This window comes from Tachyglossus aculeatus (assembly GCF_015852505.1).
Source record: "Tachyglossus aculeatus isolate mTacAcu1 chromosome 12 unlocalized genomic scaffold, mTacAcu1.pri SUPER_6_unloc_2, whole genome shotgun sequence".
NCBI classification, from domain to species: Eukaryota; Metazoa; Chordata; class Mammalia; order Monotremata; family Tachyglossidae; genus Tachyglossus; species Tachyglossus aculeatus.
This window is the reverse complement of record NW_024044829.1, coordinates 16650109-16676578: the sequence shown is the minus strand read 5'-3', so window position 1 is coordinate 16676578 and position 26470 is coordinate 16650109. Positions and strand designations below refer to the sequence as shown.

The following is a 26470-nucleotide window of genomic DNA, read 5'->3' as shown; positions in this document are numbered from 1 at the left end:
CATGCTGTTATTGCTGTTGCTTCATTTAACTCAGGTAATTCACCAAAACTGCTTTTCAATAATTCATTCATTCCTTCAAACATATTTATTGAGCACTTACTGTGTGCAGAGCACTGTACTAGCGCTTGGAAAGTACAGTTTGGCAACAGATAGAGACAATCTTTACCCAACAACGGGCTCACAGTCTAGAAGGCAGGGGACAGACAAAATACAAAATAAGTAGACAGGCATCAATAGCATCAAAATAGATCAATAGAATTATAGATCTATACACATCATTTATAAAATAAATAGAATAATAAATATGTACAAATATACACATGTGCTGTTGGATGGGGAAGGGGGTAGAGCAGAGAAAGGGAGTCTGGGAGATGGGGAGCAGAGGAGCAGCAGAGGAAAAGGGGGGCTCAGTCCGGGAAGGCCTCCTGGAGGAGATGAGCTCTCAGTGGGGCTTTGAAGGGGGTAACAGAGCTTGTTTGGCAGATGTGAGGAGGGGCAGCATTCCAGACATGCCATGCCAATCCAATAATAATAATTATGGTATTTATTAAGCACTTACTCTGTGCTTATGAGATGCAGTATGGTCTAGTGGATAGAGAATATGCCTGGGTGTCAGAATAACCTGGGTTCCAATCCCAGTTCCTCCATTTGTCTGCTGTATGACCTTGGGCTCTGTGCCTGCCTTTGGCAGAAGGAATCCTTAGGACGGTGGAGAGAATACACAAATAGGAGGTGATTACCATCAGAAAGGTGATCACTGTAATGGACCCAGAGAAAGTCAAGAGCAAGACCTTATTGCTGTAGGCCTTGGAACAGAAGAATTTGAACAATAATGGTATGTCATAGAAGTAATTATTAATGACATCAGGTCTGCAGAAAGACCACCTCAGTAAAACACTTAAGGATCCAGTCACCAGATATATACAGGCCTTTAGGGTCATAATGCCTCTGTAGTGAAGTTTTTTAAATAGTTCCCCATATGTTTGCTAAACGTTCTCATTTCAGATATACCTAGGCATTTCTAAGCCAACACAGGGCTGTCTTTTTTTAGTTCGCCACTCTCATTTCTATTAAAGGTCTCCTACTAAACTGTAATAACTGGACCTTAACTCTGTTGCACACAAAATCAGACTCCCACTTGGAACAGCCCTATTCTCACTGCGCCAAAATACTTTTATTAATGTCCACAATCCACTCAGTGGTAACAATATGTATCTCCTTGGAGAATAAGCATTTGTTTTATCTAGTAATTTAGTTCCAAGGAAATGCATTTTTTCCTACCTAATTCTGCTAGAAAGATTATGTTCAATCGATTGTGAAAGAATCCAGCAGGGGCAGCAGATGGCAGAAGAAGTGGCTGGAGACGTTAGGCCCATAGAAGGCTAAGCCTGCCAAGCCAATTGTGTGGGTCAGGGATTTAATCAGTCTCCTTATGTAGTAGTCGATCACCAAGCTAACACGGAATCTTTTGGTCATGACGCCCATGTAAAGCAATGGGTTAACGATGGCTGCGTAGGGATCGTAGGCCATCACGGCCAACAGGAAATCCTCGGTGGTAGCAAGACAAATAAAAAATATTGTTCAATGCAAACGGGGAGTGAGATCATTCCTCTTCCATTCATTCATTCAATTGTATTTATCGAGTGCTTACTGTGTGCAGAGCACTGTACTAAGCGCTTGGGAAGTACAAGTTGGCAAAATACAGAGACAGTCCCTACCCAACAATAGGCTCACAGTCTAGAATGGGGAGACAGAAAACAACAAAAAAAAATATATTAACAAAATAAAATAAGTAGAATAAATATGTACAAGTAAAATAAATAAATAAATAGAGTAATAAATACGTACAAACATATATACATATATACAGGTGCTGTGGGGAAGGGAAGGAGGTAAGGTTGGGGGGGAGATGGAGAGGGGGAGAAGGGGGAGAGGAATAAAGAAGTGAGCCAGTGTTTTCTTCAACAAAGTGGACCAGCATCTGGGGAGCAAAAACTGATGAATGGCAGGCATCTAAAAATGACAAAGAACTGAGGAAAAATTATATGGGTATGTACAGTTTGGAATCAGTTCAAGTTAACATGATCATGCTGATGTTTCCCAGCAGGGAAAGAGCATAGAACTAAGAACACCAGAAAAAAGAACACTAAGAACACTAAGAACACCAGAAAAACGATGACCTTCAGCTCGGCACAATCCGTCAATCCAAATGAACGAACTCTGTGATTATTGTGATGTTCTCTTGAGCCATGGATTTGTTTTTTTTACACTCTCTGCCAGAAGAAGATTAGAGAAATTGAAATTAAGGAAGAAATGCTTTTAATCAATGAATCAATCAATGTACTTAGAGTTTACTGTGTACAGAAAACACTGTACTAAGTGCTTTGGAGACTATAACAGAGGTGGTACACGTTTCCTGTCCACAAGAGGCTTTTGCTAGAGTGAGAGGCAGACATTAACATAAAAGTATATGTACTTAAGTACTATGGGGCTGGCATTTCAACATTAAATCAAATGGCACTATTCAAGTGAGTCATTTTAGGCTATTTTTTTCGCTGAAAATCTATCTACCTGCTCTTTATCCATAATGCCTATATATAATGGCATTTATTAAGCACTTACTATGTGCAAAGCACTGTTCTAAGCTCTGGGGAGGTTACACGGTGATCAGGATCCCACGAGGGGCTCACAGTCTTCATCCCCATTTGACAGATGAGGGAACTGAGACTCAGAGAAGTTAATTGACTTGCCCAAAGTCACACAGCTGACAAGTGGCAGAGCTGGGATTTGAACCCATGACCTCTGACTCCAAAGCCCAGACTCCTTCCACTGAGCCACGCTGCTTCTCTAAAGATTTGCACCCAACGTGGGGCTCGAACCCACGACCCTGAGATTATATGCAAAAAGATGGGCAGTGTTCTAACCAGTTCTATATGGATTGCTCATATTTGTCAATCCAAGAAATCGAAGCTGCAGTAGTGGCAAGGGCATGGGCTTGGGAGTTAGAGGACATGGGTTCTAATCCCGGCTCCACCACTTGTCTTGCTGTGTGACCTTGGGGAAGTCATTTAACTTCTCTGTGCCTCGGTTACCTCATCTATAAAATAGGGATTAAGACTGCAATCTGATTACCTTTTATCCACCCCAGCACTTAGAACAGTGCTTGGCACATAGCAAGTGCTTAACAAATACCACTGAGAAGCAGCATGGCATAGTGGCAAGAGCATAGCCTTTGGAGTCAGAGGCCAAGTGTTCTAATCCCGGCTCCATCACCTGTCTGCTATGTGACCTTGGGCAAGCCACTTAACCTCTCTGTGCCTCAGTTGCTTCATCTGTAAAATGGGGATGAAGACTGTAAGCCCCACATGGGACAACTCAATTACCTTGTATCTACCCCAGTGCTTAGAACAGTGCATGGCACATAGTAAGTGCTTAACAAATACCATGATAATAATAATTATTATTAGTAGTAGTAGTAGTAGTAGTATTTGAAATACCAGAACCCTGCAAACACACTCTTTCCAGGGCTTTCTCTCAAATTCTAAGGGATGGCAAAATGTTGCTTGGATTTTCCCTCAGCCTTATTTGCCAAATGATGACATTGAATACAATTGTATAGTCAGTCATCACTTGATCATATTTACTGAGCACGTATTCTGTGCAGAACACTGGAATAAGCACTTGGGAGAATACAATAGAGACACAATCCCTGACCTGAAGAACTTTACAATCTCCTTAAACAGCTTTTCACAAACTATTCTTTCTTTCAGCATTTACCTTGCCTCAATTCCCTCATTAGACTTTCTTTTAACGTTGATTTGTCCTTTCTTTCATGATCCTTTCCTTCAATCCAGCAACTGTTAATTGCCTGAACCAGATCTGGCTGTAGCTGGGGATGGTGGAAAGATTCCCCTCTAGACTATAAACTCATTGTGTGCTGGGAAGGTATCTGTTACATTGTTGGGTTGCACTCTCCCAAATGTTTAGTACAGTGCACATAGTAACGCTCAATAAATACAATTGATTGATGGATGGATTGAAAGATTCCTCAATAATCTTGGACCAAGAATTTGGACTTTGATCGATTGACTGACTGGAGTTGGAAGAGGGAGTAAAGGAGAAAAGAGCATTATTACCTGTTTGTAGAGGCGGGGTTCAGAGCACCTCTTAAACTCTAAGCTCCTTGAAGGCAGGGATCATGTCTACCAACTGTACAGCTCTTTCCCAAGAGCTTAGTACAATGGTCTACACAAAATAGGCAATAAATATCATTGATCAATTGATTCATTGATTAAAGTAGAGAAACCACGTGGCATAGTGGAAAGAGCGTGGGCTTAGGAATCATAGGACTCGGGTTCTAATCCCAGGTCCACTACTTGTCTGCTGGGTGCCTTGGGCAAGCCACTTAATTTCTCTGCATCTCAGTTACCTCATCTTTAAAATGGGGTTTAAGACTGTGAGCCCCACGTGGGACAACCTAATTATCTTGTATCTACCTCAGCTCTTAGAACAGTCCTTGAAACATAGTAAGTGCTTAACAAATACCATAATTATTATAGTGAGACTGTGAGCCCTATGTGGGACATGGCCTATGGACTATGTGGGCAGTTCTCCACAAAAAGAGCCCTGAGGATCACTCAGCTATACCACTTCTCTTAGCCTTTCCTAAGATCATTGTGCATCAGACTTCTTCCTTGATCTTGAAGTTTTCTAATTTGATCAGTACCCTTTTCAAACAATCCAAAGGGATAACTCATAAAAATGATTGAAACTAAATTTACAACAAAATAAGTGTCATAAATACACACCGAACCCAGCCCTATCCCCCAAATTAATCAATCAATGGTATTTATCAAGTGCTTACTGTGGGCAGAGCACTGTACTAAGCACTTGGTAAATCAATCAATCAATCGTATTTATTGAGCGCTTACTATGTGCAGAGCACTGTAAAGTAAAGTAGAGTACAATGAAGTTAGTAGGCATAACCTTGCTACAAGAAGCTTAAGTCTATAGCTAGTTCCCCACCTCAAAGTGGGGAAACTGCAGAACTAAATCCAAAGTAGCAGGGACTCCCATTCCATAATGGATTATAATAAGGGAGGAAGTGGGCAGGAGAATACAGGGATGTATTTCCCACCATATGCTAGGTGTTTGTATCAACCAAATGTCCATCAGCACAAGCACTAACCACAGCACCACCCCTGAGCACCAGGTATCCACAAAGCACAGTTCCACCCTCTTTTATTCCATACACCTATTTCTCTAGGTGTCCCTGGGAGCTGGGAGCAATTGATCTCAGAAACCACAAGTTTCTGGGAAATGATTCTCCATTTAAACCAGCTTCACCATTTAGGGAGCAGATATAGAAGATAACTTTGCTTCCATTAAACCAATGTATTCAATGAAGGGTTTAGCAGCAGGAAAGTACTTATTCATCCCAAAGAACAAAATCAGGTGATCAAATTTGAGGGGGGGAAAAGGATTTTATGAAGAAAATGAGGCTTTAATTTAGGACCACCCTGAGCTAAGCTGAGGATGAACAGAAACAATGTTCCAGATCTTTCCCATTTGTAAAATATCCTTGGGTGCAAATTCGAACCTGGCTGAAAACTGCATTTATAGTAACTGTGACATTTGTTTAAGTTCTTATTATTCATTCCTTCATTCAATCATATTTATTGCGTGCTTACTGTATGCAAAGCACTGTACTAAGCGCTTGGGAAGTACAAGTCAGCAACAAGCTTACTCTCATGCCTATTATGCATCAAGCACTGTTCTAAATGCTGGGGTAGACACATGATCATCAGGTCATACATGGGGCTCACAGTCTAATCAATCAGTGGTATATACTGAACACTGACATTGTACAATGCACTGTACTAAGTGTCCAATACAACAGAGTAGGTATATATGGTCCCTCCCCACAGGGAGCTAGCAGGAAGTCTAAGTAGGAAGGAGAACAGGTAGTGAATCCATATTTTGTAGATGAGGGAACTGAGGCCCAGAGAAATTATAGTGGCTTGCCCAAGGTCACTGCAGACAAGTGGTAGACCCGATATTAGAACCGATTCCCTCTCACTCCCAGACCTGTGTTCTTTCCAGTAGGCCACACTGCAGTTACTCAAAAGGATGGCATGGTCTTCAGAAGTACCAACTTTTAAATGTGAATGGTGCTAAATTACTAGCACTATAATCAATTCATTTCTAAAGTATGAGGAATGAAGCCCTTTGTCATTCCTGATGGAAGACCCTACCATCATCTCCTTAAAGAACAAAATTAGTACAATCAAGTGTTCATCACGTCTCAATATTTATGTGATTTCAAGGTCCAGTGAGACTCATGTCCAATTTTCCATTCATCTCCTATATCTCATTGACGAGCCTTCACCCACAAACTGCCTAATCCTTCCCCCCAACTCCCTCCTTGCTTCAAATCTGACAGACCATCACTCTCCCCACCTTCAAAGCCTTATTAAGATCATATCTCCTCCAATAGGCCTCCCTAACTAATGTCTCATTTCCCTTACTCCCTCTCCCTTCTGAATCACCTTTGCATTTTAATTTGAGCCCTTAGAGCACTTAATTTTCACCCCACCCCACCCCCACAGCACATATCCATGATTTGTTTTCATGTCTATCTCCCTCTGTGGACCGTAAGCTTCTTGTGGGCAGATACTATGACTTACCAACTCTGTAATATTGTTCTCTACCAAGAGCTTAGTACAGTGCTCTGCAAACAGTAAGCACTCAATGAATACCATTGATCATGGCCTAGTGAATAGAGCATGGGCCTGAAAGTTAGAAGGACATGGGTTCTAATACCAACTCTACAATTTGTATGCTGTGTGACCTTGGGTGAGTCATTTAAATTCTCTGTGCCTTGGTCACCTCATCTGAAAAATGGGAATTGATACTGTGAGCCTCACATGGGACAGGGACTGTATCCAAACAGTGCCTGGAACATAGTAAGAACTTAAAAAAATACCATTATTATTATTATTATTATTATTGTTATTGTTTATAAGATAGGTTTTTTGCATTGTATCAGATCAAGTTTAGAAATCACAAAGCTGCAAATACCATACACTGAGCATCAGTGAAACCTGTTGTATCAGGGCTACAGGTGAAGCAACTAGAGTAAAAATCTAGGTACCTCTGTACATTCATCACTCAGCCCTCACAACACAGATATCTGGTTTAATCCTCAAGGGAAGATAAAAGGGGGAAAGTTAAACTAGATCAGTATGCTTACACTGCACCAGATATATAAGATTCACTATTTATGCAGACTATCATTAATGCAAAAAGAAACTTAGCTATCCAGGCAGTGTGTGTACTTACAGGTCAGCAGATGAAGTAGATCACCTGGCGAAGATGCCAGAGTATGACCCAGAAGGCAGGAATTGAGAGAGCAAGAGTTCCCTTTCATATATTCTGCAACTGTATGACTTGCTGATTGGGTCTCATTCCAAGAGGATTCTGGGAAATGGAGACCTCTGATGTGGAAAATGCAGTTTCCAGGCAGCAGATATTGTAAAAATGTCACCTACATTCCCTTGCCCTTAGTTCCACCTCCAGTACGGAGCAGAGCATTTTCAGACCTCTGCAGACCCCCATCGAAATATGTCAGAATGTCTCAATTTTAAATGGTAATAATTGATGAAATACTTGCTATTTGGTGAAGTAAAATATCTCAACATTTTTCCCATTTAAGGTAAAGGCTAAAATGAGCATATATTCTGCAGAGAGTTGAAAAAGAAATCTCAATCTTAATTTACCTTAAGTTAAACTATTCTGCTTTTGAATAGCAGAGCTGCGTTTATATTTTCTACAGTTTCACTTGGGGACAGTGTCCCAGGAGTGTCTTCAAAAAACTTAATAATTTAAACAACAGGATCATTAAATCTCCAAATGTTCTAGGTCTCTTGAGGATAGATTGTTATTAGGTTATGTTGGTTTGGTTCACGAAGGTATACTATAATATTTTCCCAGTATACATTCGTTCTGGAAGTTTTTACAGATCTTTCCTCATTCTCATAGCCCTACTTTCCTCCTATTTCAATATTTAACTTTTATATTTCTTATCACATAGTCTTTAGCTCATATCATATTTTTTTCACTATTTCATCACGAAGAGGAGTCCCAGTTTCTGGAAAGATGAATTGTACCCTCCAGACAAGTAGCAGAGACTCTGTCTCTTGACTCTCTTCCCCAGTCACTTTAGGCAGGTTGCAGTCTACCCCTTCTGGGCCTCCCTTTCTCCTAATATTTTTTCTGATCTTACCCCCAATTTTTATCTAATTCACTCTCTGCCTTCCTTCCAACCTCAGACTGGCTCCCCTAAAATCTCCCTTCCAATTCAACCCCATTCCCTCATAAAATTATTCTTACATACAATAACCTTCCTAGACTTATATTCTTTCAAAACCATCATTATTACTATTTTTGTAATTATTATCATTATTATGTGCTGTCGAATTATTTCCAATTCATAGTGACTCCATGGATATGTTTTCTCCAGAACGTCCTGTCCTCTGCCATAATTCGCATGGTCTCTATCCATCTAGCTGCTGGTCTGTCTCTTCCATGTTTTCCCTGGACTCTTCATAGCATTAGTGTCTTTTCCAGAGAATTAGTTCTCCTATGTGTCAAAAATATGCTAATCTAAGTCAAGTCATTTGGCCTTCAAAACCTAGATAGGCTAATAATGATTTTTTTCCTACTTGACATCAGTAAGCACAGGATAACTTCCTCTCACTTTCCCTCTTTGGGCTTCTAATACTCCACTGCTACTGTATCACTTTCTCACCGCTATTATAACCACCACTACCACCATCACCACCCTGGTTCTATGCCATGACACTTGGACCACAGTGGCCCCAGGAACTACTGAAACAGCCATCCTACTGGTCTTCCTTCCTCCAGCAGTTCTTTCTTTCTACTATGGCATTTTGGATCATCATTTCAAAATGATAATTGGAAAACAATTTCCCTCCTCAAAAATCTCCCATAACCACTTGTTTGTTCTTGCAAAAACCAAAATCTTCTATCCAATATTTGAAGTCTCTCCCATATCTTACTCCTTCTTAGCTTTCTGCTACTTTATCTTGCTACACTCCAGCTTACTTGCTTTATACATACACAGTCCAAGGAAATCTTCTAATTGCATGTCGGCCACTACTTTCCCAGCTCCAACCCATTGCTCGTGCCACTTCGTACTGTTCAAAACATTGCTCCTAAAGGACTGCACCAAACCATGGCCTTCCCCTTCTCCATCTCCTTCCTAAAAATCCAGTCCCTCCAAAAGACATACTTAATGCTTTCTCTGTCATTTCACGTTCTTCCAATTACCACCCCTCAGTGCTTTTTCACTATTTCACAGCAGAACCACCCATAGCATGTCTGTTCCTATTAAGTTAGATAGTCTATTTAACCAAATGCTTTTCAAAATATATGTCTTTCCAGTTTCTTCTTCCTCATGTTTTTAAATCTATTTGTGACTTTCTACCCTCATTAGAGTACAAGCTGATAAAATATAGTACTAAGTACAGTGTTCTGCACACAGTATGCACTCGATAAATATTATTGATTGAATGAATGAGTATAGGGAATGTATGCTTGCTTCTGTTGGACTCTAGTAACATGAATTACACACAGTAGGCACTCAATTAATTCTGTTGGCGGATTGGAGTCATTCCATTGATCACTTCAGCACCTAATATTGTTTATTGATTTGTTCATTTCTAAGTGAAGAAAATGTAAAATAAAAGATGCAATCCCATTCCTTGAGTTGCTTACAAACCTAGAGGGAGAGAGTAAACATAAATTGACAACTATACCATAGATGGTAGTTAGATAATAGAAATCAAGAATGACAAAAGTGAATTAGTGAATTTTGTTAAAGATGTTTTGGGATAATAGGAAGATCAATACGATTTCATTATCCTAAATTTAAAGACTTTGGTTAAAAACTTTGGCAATTAACAAGTACAAAGCAACAAGGTACTTAGTGTGATAATATTTAATAGCACTAGAATCTTTGTGCCCATTTTTCTGAGTTTTCTTTCTACTTCTTAATAATGTATTCAATTTATAGTTCCTGCACACATTGATGTCTCAAAACAAGTGGATGATATGATGATGATGACACAGTAGCTGTTATTCCAATTCTATTAAGACCATTCACCAGCTAGTTCAATATTATGTTGTCTTCCAATCTCCTCACATGGGGAAAGCTGTTTTTTGAAAAGGCAATTGTTTCTTCCTTAGCTCTCAGTAAATAATCTTGTCATCTAATACATATGTTAATAATACAATGAGATAAAATAAATCTTTAATCCCCCAAATCTTTATTCAGTCGTTTATTGTCAAGAGATAAAAAATATTTGGAACATTATTATTATTACTACAAATCATATTTGTTGAGCACTTACTGTGTTCAAAGCACTGTATAAGCAGTTAGGAGAGTACAATGTAGCATCAGACACATTCTCTGCCCCCAACGAGCTCACAGTCTAGACTGGAATTGGCTTAGTGGAAAGAGCATGCACTTGGGAGTCAGAGGATGTGTATTCTAACACTGGCTCTGCCATTTGTCTGCTGTATGACCTTTGGCAAGTCACTTAACTTCTCTGTGCCTCAGTTACCTCATACGTAAAATGGGGATTAAAAGTGTGAGCCCCACATGGGACAACCTGATAACACTGTATCTATCCCAGCACTTAGAACAGTGATTGGCACATAGTAAGTGCTTAATAAATACAATAATGATCAATTATTTTTTATTATTACTATTTTATATAGTGTCTCATGATAAAGGACTCATGTCTTATTTTTTATAGTAGTCATTAGTCACCAATTAGTCATTGGTGCAGCAATATATTGAATATCTCATAGCTGTGAAATGTATATTTATATATACCTACATATATACATGTTATTTTTGCTGCCCATTTTCACCCCATTTAAATGCTGGGTGTGAGTGGTACTACTTACAAACCTAAAAGAATTTTAAAAAAAGCACTTTACCAGGCATTACACCATTGTGCCATGTTTCATTTTTAGTCTTATCATAAGGAGTGATTTTCTCCCTCTCCCTTGTCAAAATTACCCATGGAAATATTTTCTTTTAAGTCATGGCTGTCTTCAAGGCCTCCTTCACATATTTGTTCCTCAGGCTGTATATCAGCGGATTCAACATGGGAATTACCAAGGTGTAAAAGATGGACACTACTTTCTCCTGACCAGGAGAATGCAGAGATGCTGGTTGGACGTAGCTAAAGCTAACTGAGCTATAAAGCAAGGTCACGGCTGTCACATGGGAGGCACAAGTGGAAAAAACTTTTTGTCTCCCCTCAGTAGAGGGGACCCTCAATATGGTAGCCATGATGAAGATGTAGGAGATGAAGATGAACGGGAAGGTGATGATAGCTAGAATCTCGGAGAGGGTGAAAAGGAGGATCTCCTTAATATGGGTATCAGCACATGGGAGCTTCAGCAGCAGAGGAACATCACAAAAGTAATGGTTCACAACATTGGGGCCGCAGAAAGGCAAGCTCAGCAAGTTCCCTGTGTGTAACAGTGAGTTTATAATTCCTCCTAGATAGGACCCAACCACAACATTGACACAGAGCTTCTTGGTCACAGTGATGTTGTAAAGCAGTGGGTTGCAGATTGCCATGTATTGATCAAATGCCATCACAGCCAGGAGGATGCCTTCAGAGGATACATACGTGATGAAGAGGAAACATTGAGCAAAGCATCCAGTAAAAGTAATGATTTTAGTCTCTGACAAGTAGTTTGCCAACATTTTTGGAGCAAAGACTGAGGCATAACAAATCTAAAAAGGAAAGGTTACTGTGGGAAAAGTCCATAGTGGTTTGAAGTCGGAAATCAACCTGAATTAAAATAATCATTCCAATATTCCCTACCAAAGTAACAAAATAGATTGCTAGAAAAAGCATAAAAAGAGGGACTTGAAGCTCTGGACGATCTGTCAATCTCACAAGAATGGATTCAGTAACTGTAGTGTGATTTCTTACAGCCATTTAATGAAGTTGTCAATTAGAAAATCCCTTAATGGGCCCATACAATAGAGCGATGTATCAATAATATTTATAGAAAGTGACAGATAAATTGCTTGTGAAATACATATATATTAAATATATATACATATATCTTTACCATTGATGTAGTCCTTTAAAGAGATTCACATTAAAAAGTCCTTGGTTTTGTTTTCCTTTCATCCATCTCTTTATCTTTATTCATTCAATTTCACTGTTCTTCTTTCAAGCAGTTATGCTAGATTTAAACTATTCTTATCCAACAGTTTGGAGAAATCTACTACTTCATTCTTCAGGATTGAAGTTCAGATTACCCACTCTGTCCCTCATATGGCTGTTCTTGAAACTGGAAGCATGACATCAAAATGTTCATCTGTAAGTCTAAATATCAGGTGGGTTAATTTTCCAGGGCCATCTGGGCTAACAGAAACTCCTGAGAGTCCATGATTCCCTTTTAATCCTGAAAGAAAAAAAAAGGAGTCTATAAACTGGTCAGAAAGGTATAGATGAAAGCAATTCATTTTTCAGGGACTAAATGTATTAAAAGAAATGTGTCAAATTAAACTTGACTCCCAAATTTGAAGGAAAGTTGAACAGCAAATGAAGTTCTGTGGCAAAGAGTCTAAGTTTTGATAGGTTTGTCTCAGACTACCCCAAGTGTGAAACTTATGCATCTTTCTAACAAAATATGGGGAACTCAACCACTTAAAATAAAAGTTTGTTCAGAAGCTCTGAAGAAGATTTTAAAGTTTTCTAGTAAAGCCAAAGAATCTAGCGGGCAAAATTGGATCACATTAGTAGAGGATTTAAAAAAACTCAAATGAGTTTTACTACATCAAAAACTGGTAAATGTAAGGTGATACTGATCAGGACTCTTGTGATTTCTCTTGTCCACCGAATCATTGTAATAAGTTTATTTCTAAAGCTTATTTAATGCTGCTTATAAGTAACAAAATATGACTTGGCATAAAACAAAATTGGCAACAAATATTATTCTGAGCAAATTAGAAATCTGTTCTTGAGCAAATTTCCCAGAAATCTTTGCTTAGAAAGAAATCTTAGTCAGTTACCCTTTCCCCACTTCAGATGTATGAAAAGATGGAAGTTCTACCTCTGTTGTAACCAATCGAGGGCATACATTCAACGTACTAGAAAACAAATATTTCAAAATATTTTTTAAAAATATTCACCTGACTTTATAGATATAAACTAGATGGTTCTTAGTAAGAACAGAGAACTAGAACTGGAATTTACCTTTAAATATCCATGGCTTTCATAATAATAATAGCATCATTAAGGAATTTGTGTGTCACAAGAATTATACCAAGTAATTAAGTTGGTACAGTATCTATCCCAATTGGGGCTCACAGTCTAAGGAGAGACATGCACTAAAATTAATTTCAGGTAGGACTGAGTAATAGTAAAAATAACGGTGGTATTTGTTAAGCACTTACTATGTGCCAACCACTGTTCTAAATACCGGGGTAGATACACAAGCTAATCAGGTTGACCCATGTGGGGCTCACAGTCTTAATTCTCATTTTACAGATGAGGTAACTGAGGCACCGAGAAGTGAAGTGACTTGCCTAAAGTCACACACTTGGCAAGTGGGGGAGACAGGATTAGAACCCATGACCTCTGACTCCCAAGGCCATGTTCTTTCCACTAAGCCACATACATGAAATATGGTACATAAATATTCTGATGAGTACTTAAGGGCCTGGGTGGCAGAACGACTGACGTGACAGGGAAGTATGAAATAGGGTGCTTAGCAATTAGCTGGTGAGGGCCTCCAAAAAGATGAATGAATTAACCATCCAGATCAGATGATCTTTTCTTTTTCTAAAGATCTCCGGGGATGACAAATACATAATTTTCTGGGTTTGCCTGCTTCAGAGGTGTATCCTGACAATCAAAAACCCCTAGATGTTAGGATACTTTTCTCAACATTGACTCAAAGGTGCCAAGCTTTGGGTTCTTCCATTTTGGAGCATCATAAACAAATGGTTCTGATAAGTTGTGACCTTTGCATATTTCTTTCTTGTACCTTTGTTCTAAAATGCTATGCCCTAATGATTGCTTCCTGCTCAAATTCAGATCTCCATCCATAAATTATAAAATAAATTTTATTTATAAAATTGTTTGTGTTTCTTCCTTCTCCATTTAGAATCAGACATACACCATCTCTCATGTTTCTGATCTGAGCACTCTAAAGCTTAAATGAAATACAGTTCTTAGCAGTTTCACAGGTAAGTGAAAGAACATTGTGGATAAATTGACAGAGGTCTTCAAAGCTTTAGACCTTGGTGGAATTATGGAGGTCTAGAATCAATCAGTCAATGGTATTTATTAAGCATTTACTATGTGCAGAGCACTGTACTAAGCACTTGGGATAATACAATACAAGAGTTGGTAGACACACACTGGCCACAAGAAACTTACAGTCTAGAGGGAAAGACAGACATTAAAATACATCATGAATATGAAATCAGTATGAACATGTGATAAGGCCTGAGGATGTGGTGGATATCAAGTATTTAAAAACTATGACCTGAAGGCCTCTAAGAAAATCTCTGTTCAATAAATAAGATTGTACTTCTAGAGAAGTGAAAGCAATTGTTTTTAAAGCAACCTCCAAAATCTTTCTTTCCCCTTTAGCATAAAGCTATTTGGATTGAAGGAAAATTGAAACACCCGAAAATGATTAATGTTAGCATAGCAAATTGTAGCGTTCTCATAAATGCCCAAAGTATGTGAAGTTTTAGCACAGAGCTATGGTTTACCAAAACACTGAAATATTTGCATTTTAATAGCCATTAAAATACTAAAATAATTTTTGAAAAATACCATCTTTTGATGTAACAACTGGCAAGATAAAATCATAAATCTCTCAATTGAGCTTATCTTCAATTAGTAGTTACTGTACTGTAGTCAACTACAGAAAAGCATTATTGAAAATTTGAAAAATTGAAAAATGTAAATGGCTCTTTTGTATGCATAGGGCTAAATATTTTTCTTGCTCTATGGTTATAATTTTTTCAAAAGAACCTACAAATATATAAACTCATTAGGCATATAGATGGTTTCTTACAATGTTTCAGACAGTTGTTGCTAAAAATTGCTAAATACAAATAGCACAAATTTCAGTAAGTTGTAGAATAACAGCAAATTTGAATATTTTTAAAAGGTTGCATAAGTGTCTGAATATTAGAATAAATCATACAATAAAATCACTCTCTTATATAAGGTAAATATAGGGCATATCTGTAAGATGGCCCTTGGGTACCCATACCTGTATTTAGTGTTATAGCCAGTGAGCATCACAACGTCTTTCATTGCACTTTAGTCAGTTGCTTAGTCTGGAGCAAATTTGGAAAATTAAAGTCTAAACAGTTCATTTCACATTTAAATAACCCAAATAGGGCAGTAAATATGCAATGTAAGAATAACACCAAGAGTAGACAGTAATTTCCAAAATGCATTAATCCTTATATTCTGAGCCTTGCGTGGATAACCCCTTCATGCAGCAGACTGTTCTGCCATGAGTTGACTCCGTGGGTTCTGTTAATATTGGATGTAGTGACATTTGGGGACACAGTCCCTTAAGCCCTTCGGAGCTCTGAATCCTAGCTCAGAACCTGAATCTGGTTCATTAAAGTATCCTGTGGGACTTCTGATGGCATGGATCCTCTCTGAAGTGTGGAAATGCTCTGGCGGTTTGTTATTTTCCTTTCCTATTTTAGTGATTCGTTTCCTATTCCCAAAAAAAAGGCTTTTCATCAGTCCCAGTCTAGCACAACTTCAAGAAACCTATTTCATCCATGATAAACTCTAACATAAATCTTAACATGGAGAGCCAATTAAAAACGGATTTTATCTCAACTGGAGCTGAAAGCTAAAGTTAATTCTGTTAGCAACCTTGATTGTACTCTGTCCATCAATCAATGGCATTTATTGAGCTCTTGGGATAGTAGAATATGATACAGTTGGTAGACATGATTCCTGCCCTCAAGGAACTTACAATACGGTGGTAGAGTCAGACATTAAAATAAATTATAGAAAGGGGAAGTAGCAGAATATAAGGATATGGACGTGAGTGTTGGGGGGCTGAAGATAGGGTGCATATCAAAATGTTTAAGGTGTACAGACCCAAGTGCATAACCAGAGAATATGTTTGGGTGACGAGGATGGGGAAATGAGGGGTTAGTCAGGGAAGGCTTCTTGGAGGAGATTAGATTATAGGAGGGTTTTGAAGGTGGGGAGAGTTGTGATCTGTCAAATAGCAAGAGGAAAGGAGTTCCAAGACAGTGGGAGGAGAAGGGCAAGGTGTCTGTGGTAAGAGAGATGAGATCAGGAACAGCAAGTAGGTTGACATTAGAGGAGTGAAGTGTCCAGATTAGATTTCAGCAGGAATTGAGTTAGGTTAGATAGGGAGGGGTCGAGCTGACTGAGTGCCATATGACCCATGATAAGGAGATTCTGTTTAATGAGGAAATGAATGGGCAACCACAGGAAGTTTTCAAAGAGTGGCAAGAGCATGACGCTGGGAGCCAGAACACACAGGAATCAGTCCCAGCTCTGCCACTAGCCTGTTGAGTAACCTTGGGAAAGTCACTACCTCCCTCTTCCTCAGTTTCTTTATCTCTAAAATGTTGTTAATAATAATAATAATAACTTCCTCTGACTACATCAGAGATCTTTCATAGACAAAATGAAAGGCTTCTTGTGAAAGCACTTAGGAAAAATGAAAGAACTACGCAAATACAAGATGATATTCTTTTAATAATTATTACGATAAAATGCTCAGCCTTTCCTGCTTGTTGTGGACAGGGGTTGTCTCTCTTTATTGCTGTACTGTACTTTCCAAGTTCTTAGTACGGTGCTCTGCACACGGTAAGCACTCAGTAAATATGATTGAATGAATAAATGAATGACCCCTGTCTGGTCCATCTGGCCCTGTGCTTCAGGATATCTGGGTGTGGTCCAAACCTGCCTGAACCACGCCGAGTCATCCTTGGAAAGTTTCAGGAGGCTCTCCTGGAATAGTTTGCCACGGTAACTTTGTGGGAAGTCACACATGACCTTGTGATACAATAATAATAATAATAATAATTGTGGTATTTGTTAAGCGATTACTATGTGCCAGGCACTGTACTAAGTGCTGGGGTGGTATACAAAGCAAATTGGTTTGGACATTGTCCCTATCTCATATGGAGCTCATATTCTCAATTCCCATTTTACAGTTGAGGTAACTGAGACCCAGAGAATTGAAGTGACTTAACCAAAGATACACAGCAGACAAGTGGCAAAACCAGGATTAGAACCCATGATCTTCTGACTCCCAGGCCTATGCTCTATCCACTATGCCATGCTGCTCCATTGTCCCTGGTTGGGTCAGGAAGTGGGTTTCTGGACCTTTGAGGTTCACCTTGCTCTTTCCTACATCACCTCCCTTCTCTCCTTCTACAGACCTGCCCACATTCTCCGCTCCTCTAGTGTGAATCTTCTTACTGTACCTTGTTCTTGCCTGTCCCGCTGTTGACCCCTGGCCCACATCCTACCTCTGGCCCGGAATAACCTCCCTTCTCACATCCGCCAAAGTAGCACACTTCCCCTCTTCAAAGCCTTAGTGAAAGCTCACCTCCTTCAGGAGGCCTTCCCAGACTAAGTTCCTTTTCCTCTGGTCCTCCTCTCCTCCCCATCGTCACTACTCCCTCCCTTTGCTCTACCCCACTTCCCTTCCCACAACACTTGTGTATATATGTACATATTCATTATTCTATTAATTTTATTAATGGTCTGTATATAACTATAATTCTATTAATTTCTATTCAATCAATCAATCAATCAATCGTATTTATTGAGCGCTTACTATGTGCAGAGCACTGTACTAAGCGCTTGGGAAGTACAAATTGGCATCACATAGAGACAGTCCCTGCCCAACAGTGGGCTCACAGTCTAAAAGGGGGAGACAGAGAACAGAACCAAACATACCAACAAAATAAAATAAGTAGGATAGAAATGTACAAGTAAAATAAATAAATAAATAAATAAATAGAGTAATAAATATGTACAACCATATATACATATATACAGGTGCTGTGGGGAAGGGAAGGAGGTAAGATGGGGGGATGGAGAGGGGGACGAGGGGGAGAGGAAAGAAGGGGCTCAGTCTGGGAAGGCCTCCTGGAGGAGTTGAGCTCTCAGCAGGGCCTTGAAGGGAGGAAGAGAGCTAGCTTGGCGGATGGGCAGAGGGAGGGCATTCCAGGCCCGGGGGATGACGTGGGCCGGGGGTCGATGGCGGGACAGGCGAGAGCGAGGTACAGTAAGGAGATTAGTGGTGGAGGAGCGGAGGGTGCGGGCTGGGCAGTAGAAGGAGAGAAGGGAGGTGAGGTAGGAGGGGGCGAGGTGATGGACAGCCTTGAAGCCCAGGGTGAGGAGTTTCTGCCTGATGCGCAGATTGATCGGTAGCCATTGGAGGTTTTTGAGGAGGGGAGTAATATGTCCAGAGCGTTTCTGGACAAAGATAATCCGGGCAGCAGCATGAAGTATGGATTGAAGTGGAGAGAGACACGAGGATGGGAGATCAGAGAGAAGGCTAGTGCAGTAGTCCAGACGGGATAGGATGAGAGCTTGAATTAGCAGGGTAGCGGTTTGGATGGAGAGGAAAGGGCGGATCTTGGCAATGTTGCGGAGCTGAGACCGGTAGGTTTTGGTGACGGCTTGGATGTGAGGGGTGAATGAGAGAGCGGAGTCGAGGATGACACCAAGGTTGCGGGCTTGTGAGACGGGAAGGATGGTAGTGCCATCAACAGAGATGGGAAAGTCAGGGAGAGGACAAGGTTTGGGAGGGAAGACAAGGAGTTCAGTCTTCGACATGTTGAGCTTTAGGTGGTGGGCGGACATCCAGATGGAGATGTCCTGAAGGCAGGAGGAGATGCGAGCCTGGAGGGAGGGGGAGAGAGCAGGGGCAGAGATGTAGATCTGGGTGTCATCAGCGTAGAGATGATAGTTGAAGCCGTGGGAGCAAATGAGGTCACCAAGGGAGTGAGTGTATATTGAGAACAGAAGGGGACCAAGCACTGAACCTTGGGGAACCCCCACAGTAAGAGGATGGGAGGGGGAGGAGGAGCCTGCAAAAGAGACTGAGAAAGAACGACCGGAGAGATAAGAGGAGAAGCAGGAGAGGACGGAGTCTGTGAAGCCAAGGTCAGATAACGTGTTGAGGAGAAGGGGGTGGTCCACAGTGTCAAAGGCAGCTGAGAGGTCGAGGAGGATTAGGACAGAGTATGAGCCGTTGGATTTGGCAAGCAGGAGGTCATTGGTGACCTTTGAGAGCGCAGTTTCCGTGGAATGAAGGGGACGGAAGCCAGACTGGAAGGGGTCGAGGAGAGATTTGTTGTTGTTATTCATGCTGTTGATGCTTGTTTACTTGTTTTGATGTCTGTCTCCCCCTTCTAGAGTGTGAGCCCATTGTTGGGTAGGGTTTGTTTCTATTTGTTGCTGAATTGTACTTTCCAAGAACTTAGTATAATGCTCTGCACACAATAAGCACTCAATAAATATGATTGAATGAATGAATGAATTTGGTTGCCTCTCTTCGCCACTCTTACTCCTATTCCTGCTCCCTTTCTGGCTTCCACTTCCCTCTCCCAGGCTTGGAGACAGTGTGGAAGCAGTGCGTGGAACCAGAAGGAAGAGAAGCCTGCCTACTCCACGCCCGGAACAGACTCCTTTCTTCCCTTCTTTCCCTGCTCTGACCGAGCCACTGCTTTCTATGAATGGGCTCCCTCATTAGACCCTAAGCACCCTGAGGGTAGGGATCTTGTCTTCAAACTCCTCTGTTCTATTCCGCATGTTTAATGTAGCACTCTACACAGAGCAGGATCTCAAGAAATACTATTACTTCATTGACTATTGCTGCCCTCACCTCCCTGATTGTGGCCCTTCCTTTCCCTCTTCAACCATATCCTTGACAAATTTTTTTAAATTAGTTTTGGTTCCAAAGAAGCTGGGACCCTTCTACCTCCAGAATCACACATATCAGTCTGAATAGAATTCCTTCTCTGAATGTTACTTTCGTTTCACCTATGTGTTTGTGTGCTACACAGAGACTAAGTCAACATGGAGTCACACGGAGCCTTGGCCCACAGGGGCCTCTGTTAGGATACAGAGTTTAACAAAGAGCTCACCTGATATAAGTCTTGGGGTGAATCAGAGTTTAAGTGTTATCTCCCAAAAGAGCAAATCTAGCTGCTCGAGGACCCTTAAAGTTTACCTATGTGGCCTCTTTCCTGTCAGGCTACGGAATGTTAGCCCAGCCCACTTGGAAGTGTGTAACTACACTCAGAGTTCTGGGGTTTGGGATTATCTGGATCCCCCCTCATCATCCCAAACTCATCCTCTCCATCTGACCCCTTACCTGCACCACCACCCTGGACACTTTTATCTAATAAAAATAATAAAAGTAATAATGATACTAATAAATGGGGTATTTGTTAGGTGTTTACTCTATGTAAAGCACTGTACTAAGCTCTGGAGTGGATGCAATACAATAAGAACTTAATTCTTTTTTCTCCTAGGGATACAGTTTAAATAGGAGAAGGAACAGGTAATTAATCTCCATTTAATAGATGAGAAAACCGAGTTCTGGAGAAGATAAGTGACTTACCTAACATTGCACAGCAGGTAAGTGAGGAGCCGGGGTTAGAACTCAGGTTCCTTGACTCCCAGGCCGGGGCCCTTCAACTCAAAAGCTGTTGTATCCCAATAGGGATTTCCCTACTCCTTATGTTCCCGCTGTTTCAAAAATGAATTCAAACAGCCTAAACCTACAGTCCATTCTATGCCCTAAAACAGGAGTGCAAATGAAGTCTGGCATCAGTCTGAAAAGTATCAAAAGGAATTTATTGAGCATACAACTACACAAAGGAAACAAAACACATTATCTCTGCTCTCTGTCAACTTCCAATCTAAGGAAGAAGCTTTGTCACACCTGTATGATTCTGTACCATACCTATTACTTTCTGTCATTGCTTCTTGCCTATAATTTCAAGAAACCCAAAGCTTCTCCCAGAGCCGGCTACACCATGTTTCAAGCAGACCTGGTGCAAGAAGGAGGAACAGAGCTGAAGCAATGAATGGGAAGGAAAGAGAAATGGAGATACAGAGAAGTGAAGGGAAGGGAATGAGGAAAAAAAGGGTGGCAGGACAAAGTAGTGGAAAGGGGAGTTATGAGAGTTACACCAAACATTTCATTAGGTGTACAGTTTAAATATGTTCACTGGGCAGTGTGGAGTCACTTCCCAACAGATTCATCCATCGTAAAGCCCTCCAACCCCTGAGCTCCATCAGTGGCCTTCTAAAGTGCAAATTTTCCTGGTCTGCTCTGAGAAGGGCCATCAGGCCTGACATAAATTCAGCCTTTAGTGCAGTGAGTTACTTTGGGAAGTTAAGGTTACACCATGTAGAGGGTGGCCACCAAATCCCTTTTTGGCACAAAGCTGGATAAGTTTTATCAGCACAATTCAAGATACAGTGACAGAAAGAGCCATAGCTAACAGGAAATTTCAGAACTTTGGTTCTAGAGCACTAACCCTATTCCTAAAATTCCAAATATGGAATAGAGAGCAAAGCAATCATAAAGCAGAAACATTGTGAGAATATTTTGTTATGGAGATCTATCAATCAATCAATGCTATGTATTGAGCATTTAGTGTGTGCACAGCATTCTATGAAGTGCTGGGAAAAGTACAGTGCAACAGAGTTAGTAGGCATATTTCCTGCCAACAAGGAGTTTACAATCTGGGGGAGGACCTTACAGTTTAGAGTTTCACAGGAAATTATCTGAAAAATGTTGGATTTAATATCTTGGAGTTGTTCACCTATGAATTTTTAGTTTATGTAGCCTTGTTTTCACAGAAAAAAGTTAACCCTAGAGCTCTTCTATGATTTCTTTTTGTCTTCTTACTATGAACACCTGTGTTACTATTCATATTCATTTATTGTTCACTGTCGTCCATTTATTGTTCACTAGAGAATCAGTGTGGTCTAGTCAAAAGAACAAAGGAAAGGGAGTCAGAGGACAAAGCTCTAATCCCAGCTCTGCCACTTGTCTGCTGTGTAAATTGGGGGAAGACATTGAACTATTCTGTGCCTCAGTTTCATCATCTATATAATGGCGATCCAATACCTGTTCTTCCTCCTATTTAGACTGTGAGTTCTGAATGGGATAGGGACTATTGGCGTTGCTTAAAGGAGGTTTTGATGAAATTAGTAGTGACAATTTTCCCCCTCTATTGACCTTTTCAAAGCCTCCTTCACATCCTTATTCCTCAGGCTGCAAATCAAGGGGTTTAACATTCATTCATTCAGTCGTATTTATTGAGTGCTTACTGTGTGCAGAGCACTGTACTAAGCGCTTGGGAAGTACAAGTCGGCAACCTATAGAGACGGTCCCTACCCAACATTGGGCTCGCAGTCTAGAAAGGGGGGGACAGACAATAAAACAAAACATGTAGACTGGTGTCAAAATCGTCAGAACAGATGGAATTAAAGCTATATGCACATCATTAAAATAATAAATAGAATAGTAAATATGTACAAGTAAAATAAATAGAGTAATAAATCTGTACAAATACATACAAGTGCTGTGAGGAGTGAAAGGAGGTCTTCTAGACTGTGAGCCCATTGTTTGGTAGGGACCGTCTCTATATGTTGCCAACTTGTACTTCCCAAATGCTTAGTACAGTGCTCTGCACAAAGTAAGCGCTCAATAAATGCGATTGAATGAATGAATAAAAGAATGAATGAATGAGTGAATGAATGAATGAGGTAGGGCGGGGGGATGAGGAGGAGGAGAGGAAAAAGGGGGTTTGGTCTGGGAAGGCCTCCTGGAGGAGGTGAGCTCTCAGTAGGGTTTTGAAGGGAGGAAGGAAGTTAGCTTGGTGGATGTGTGGAGGGAGGGCATTCCAGGCCAGGGGAAGGATGTGGGCCAGGAGTCAATGGCGGGACAGGCGAGAATGAGGCACATCGAGGAGGTTAGTGGCAGAGGAGTGGAGGGTGCGGGCTGGGCTGTAGTAGGAGAGAAGGGAGGTGAGGTAGGAGAGGACGAGGTGATGGAAAACCTTGAAGCCAAGAATGAGGAGTTTTTACTTGATTCGTGGGTTGACAGGCAGCCACTGGAGATTTTTAAGGAGGGGGGTAACATGCCCAGAGCGTTTCTATACAAAGATAATCCGGGCAGCAGAGTGAAGTATAGACTGAATTGGGGAGAGACAGGAGAATGGGAGATCAAAGAGAAGGCTGATGCAGTAATTCAGTCGGGATAGGATGAGAGATTGAACCAGAAAGGTAGACGTTTGGATGAGAGGAAAGGGTGGATCTTGGCGATGTTGTGGAGGTGAGACCGGCAGGTTTTGGTGACTGCTTGGATTTGTGGGGTGAACGACAGAGCAGATTCAAGGATGACACCAAGATTGCAGGCTCATGGGACGGGAAGGATGGTAGTGCCATCTACAGTGATGGGAATATCAGTGAGAGGGCACGGTTCGAGAGGGAAGGTAAGGAGTTCAGTCTTGTACATATTGAATTTTAGATGGTGGGCAGACATCCAGACGGAGATGTCCTGAAGGCAGGAGGAAATACGAGTTTGGAGTGAGGGAGAGAGAGTAGGGACAGAGATGTAGATTTGGGTGTCATCAGTGTAGAGATGATAGTTGGAGCCATGAGAGCGAATGAGTTCACCAAGGGAGTGAGTGTAGATAGAGAACAGGAGGGGGCCAAGAACTGACCCTTGAGGAACCCCTACAGTAAGGGCATGGGAGGTGGAGGAGGAGCCCACAAAGGGGACTGAGAATGAATGGCCAGAAATATAAGAGCAGAACCAGGAGAGGACAGAGTCTGTGAAGCCAAGGTTGGATAGTGTGTTCAGGAGAAAGGGGTGATCCACAGTGTCAAAGGCAGCTGAGAGGTCAAGGAGGATTATGATATAATAGGAGCCATTGGATATGGCAAGATGGAGGTCATTGGTGATCTTTGAGATGGCAGTTTCGGTGGAGTATAGGGGATGGAAGCCAGATTGGAGTGTGTCAAGGAGAGAGGTAGCCTTGAGGAATTTGAGGCAATGAGTGTAGACTAATTGTTCTAGGAGTTTGGAAAGGAAGGGTAGGAGGGACATAGGGAAATAACTAGAAGGGGAGATGGGTTCAAGAGAAGGTTTTTTAGGATGGGGGAGACGTGGGCATGTTTGAAGGCAGAGGGGAAGGAACCAGTGGGGAGTGAGTGGTTGAAGATGGAAGTTAAAGAGAGGAGGAGGGAAGGGGCGAGAGATTTCATAGGGATGACCAGGGTGTAAACCACTGTAGATACTTTCCCTTGCTCCTGGGAATACTGGGAACTGGGCTGAATGTAGATGAATGACAGTGAGCCATAGAACAAGATCACACCTGTCAGGTGGGAGGCGCAAGTGGAGAAGGTTTTGTATCTCCCCTTGACAGAGACGATCCTGAGGATGGTGGTGACAGTTTGAATGTAAGAATTATGATGATAATTTAAGGTGATTGTTACAATAACTCCAGAGAAGGTCCATAGCAGCAGCTCATTGGTGTGGGAGTCAGAACAGGAGAGTTTCAGGAGAGGGGTGATATCACAGAAGAAATGATTGACGACATTAGGTCCGCAAAAATTCCATTTCAATAATCCAATGTGTGTGTCAGCGAATTGGCAAGACCTTCCAGATAAAACACAGGCACTAGCCGAAGGCAGATCTTTGGGGTCATGATAGCTGTGTACAATTTATGGTTGACAATCATTGTGTAGTTGTCATATGCCATGACAGCCAGGAGGAAGTCCTCAGTGGTAATATAAATGGCAAAAAAGAAACTCTGAGAGACACAGCCAATGAATGAGCTGGACTTACATTCCAAAAGGAAATTTATCAGCATTTTAGGGGCCATGTCAGTAGAATAGCAGATATCACAGAGTGAGGTTATGCAGAAAGAAGTACATGGGGGTATGAAAGGTGGCATCGATCTGGATTAGTAGGATCATACACACTTTTCCTACCATAGTGACCAAATAAATGATCAACAACAGGACAAAGAGAAGCATCTGCAATTCTGGGCAATCTGTCAGACTCATAAGCAGGAACTCAATCACTGATGTGTGGTTGCTTCCAGCCGTGTATTCAGATTTTCAAATGGATTTTCCTTTAAAATGGAGAGCAAAATGATATCAACAATAATTGATCATATCATTTATTAAACATACTTACTAAACTATGAAAGAGAGCAATAATTGGGGTATTTGTGGAACATGTATTACGTGCTAAGCGCTAAGTGCCAAGGTAGATACAAAATAATAAGATGAGACATAGAGGCTGCCCCACCTGGGATTCAGCCTAATCTCCATTTTACATATGAGGAAACTGAGGCCCAGAGATGGTAAGTGACTAGGTCACAGCAAAGGTAACAGAGCTGAGGTTTAAACCCAGGTCTCCTGTGCTCCAGTAATAGGGATTGTAGTAGTAATGGCATTTATCGATTGTCTCCTGACTGCCATATACTGAACTAGGCACTTTGAAGGGTACAATAGTAGCCAAAAACACTTTCCTGGTCCATCAGTGAATCAGTAAACACTGTACAGTTGTACTTGGAAGAGGACAATACAATACAATAGTTGGTAGAATAGTTGGTAGACACGATAGAGGAGGAGTACAGAGTAGTGGAGAGAGCATGGGCCTGGGAGTCTGAAGATCATAGGTGCTAATCCTGCCTCCTCCCCTTGTCTGATGTGTGGCCTTGGGTAAGGCACTTTGCTTCTCTGTGCCTCAGTTACCTCAACTGTAAAATGGGGTTGAAGACTGTGAGCCCTATAAAGGGACTGTTTCCAACCCAATTTGTGTATAACCACCCCAGCGCTTAGTACAGTGCCTGGCACATAGTAAGTGCTTAACAGATGCCATTATTATTATTATCATTATTAATCATGCCCACAAAGAGCTTACAATCTATACGGGGAGACAGACGTTAGAGTAAATTTTGAATTAGGGAAATGGCAAGGTATATAAGTGCATTTACTTCAATATCCAAATTAATCCTACTTTGCCATTTGAAAGGCTGAATTAATAAAAGAATCAATCATCCTCTTTGTGACCAAATGCCTTTATTCAATTACAACCCAGTTAAAGAGAGGAAGACATTCACTGAGACAGTGCTTAGCCCCAAGCCTCCACTGATACACTCAGCCCAAAGAACTTACTTAAATTCCATCCAGATGTAATTTTTTTGTTTTGTCTTGATTTGTTTTCCAGCTGCTACTACTGTTATTGTGGATGAACAACAGTGAATCACAGGCTTACTCAAAACACCTCTTTCTTAGTTTGGAAACGAAAGGTAAAACCATTGAGA

At 41.0% G+C, this 26470-nt stretch overlaps 2 pseudogenes; both read right to left on the bottom strand.

The window, feature by feature from the left end:
- Positions 1-11128: 11128 nt before the first annotated feature.
- Positions 11129-12047, bottom strand: LOC119921465 (annotated as a pseudogene).
- A 10287-nt stretch (positions 12048-22334) lies between these two features.
- LOC119921441 lies at positions 22335-25256 on the bottom strand (annotated as a pseudogene).
- Positions 25257-26470: the final 1214 nt, after the last annotated feature.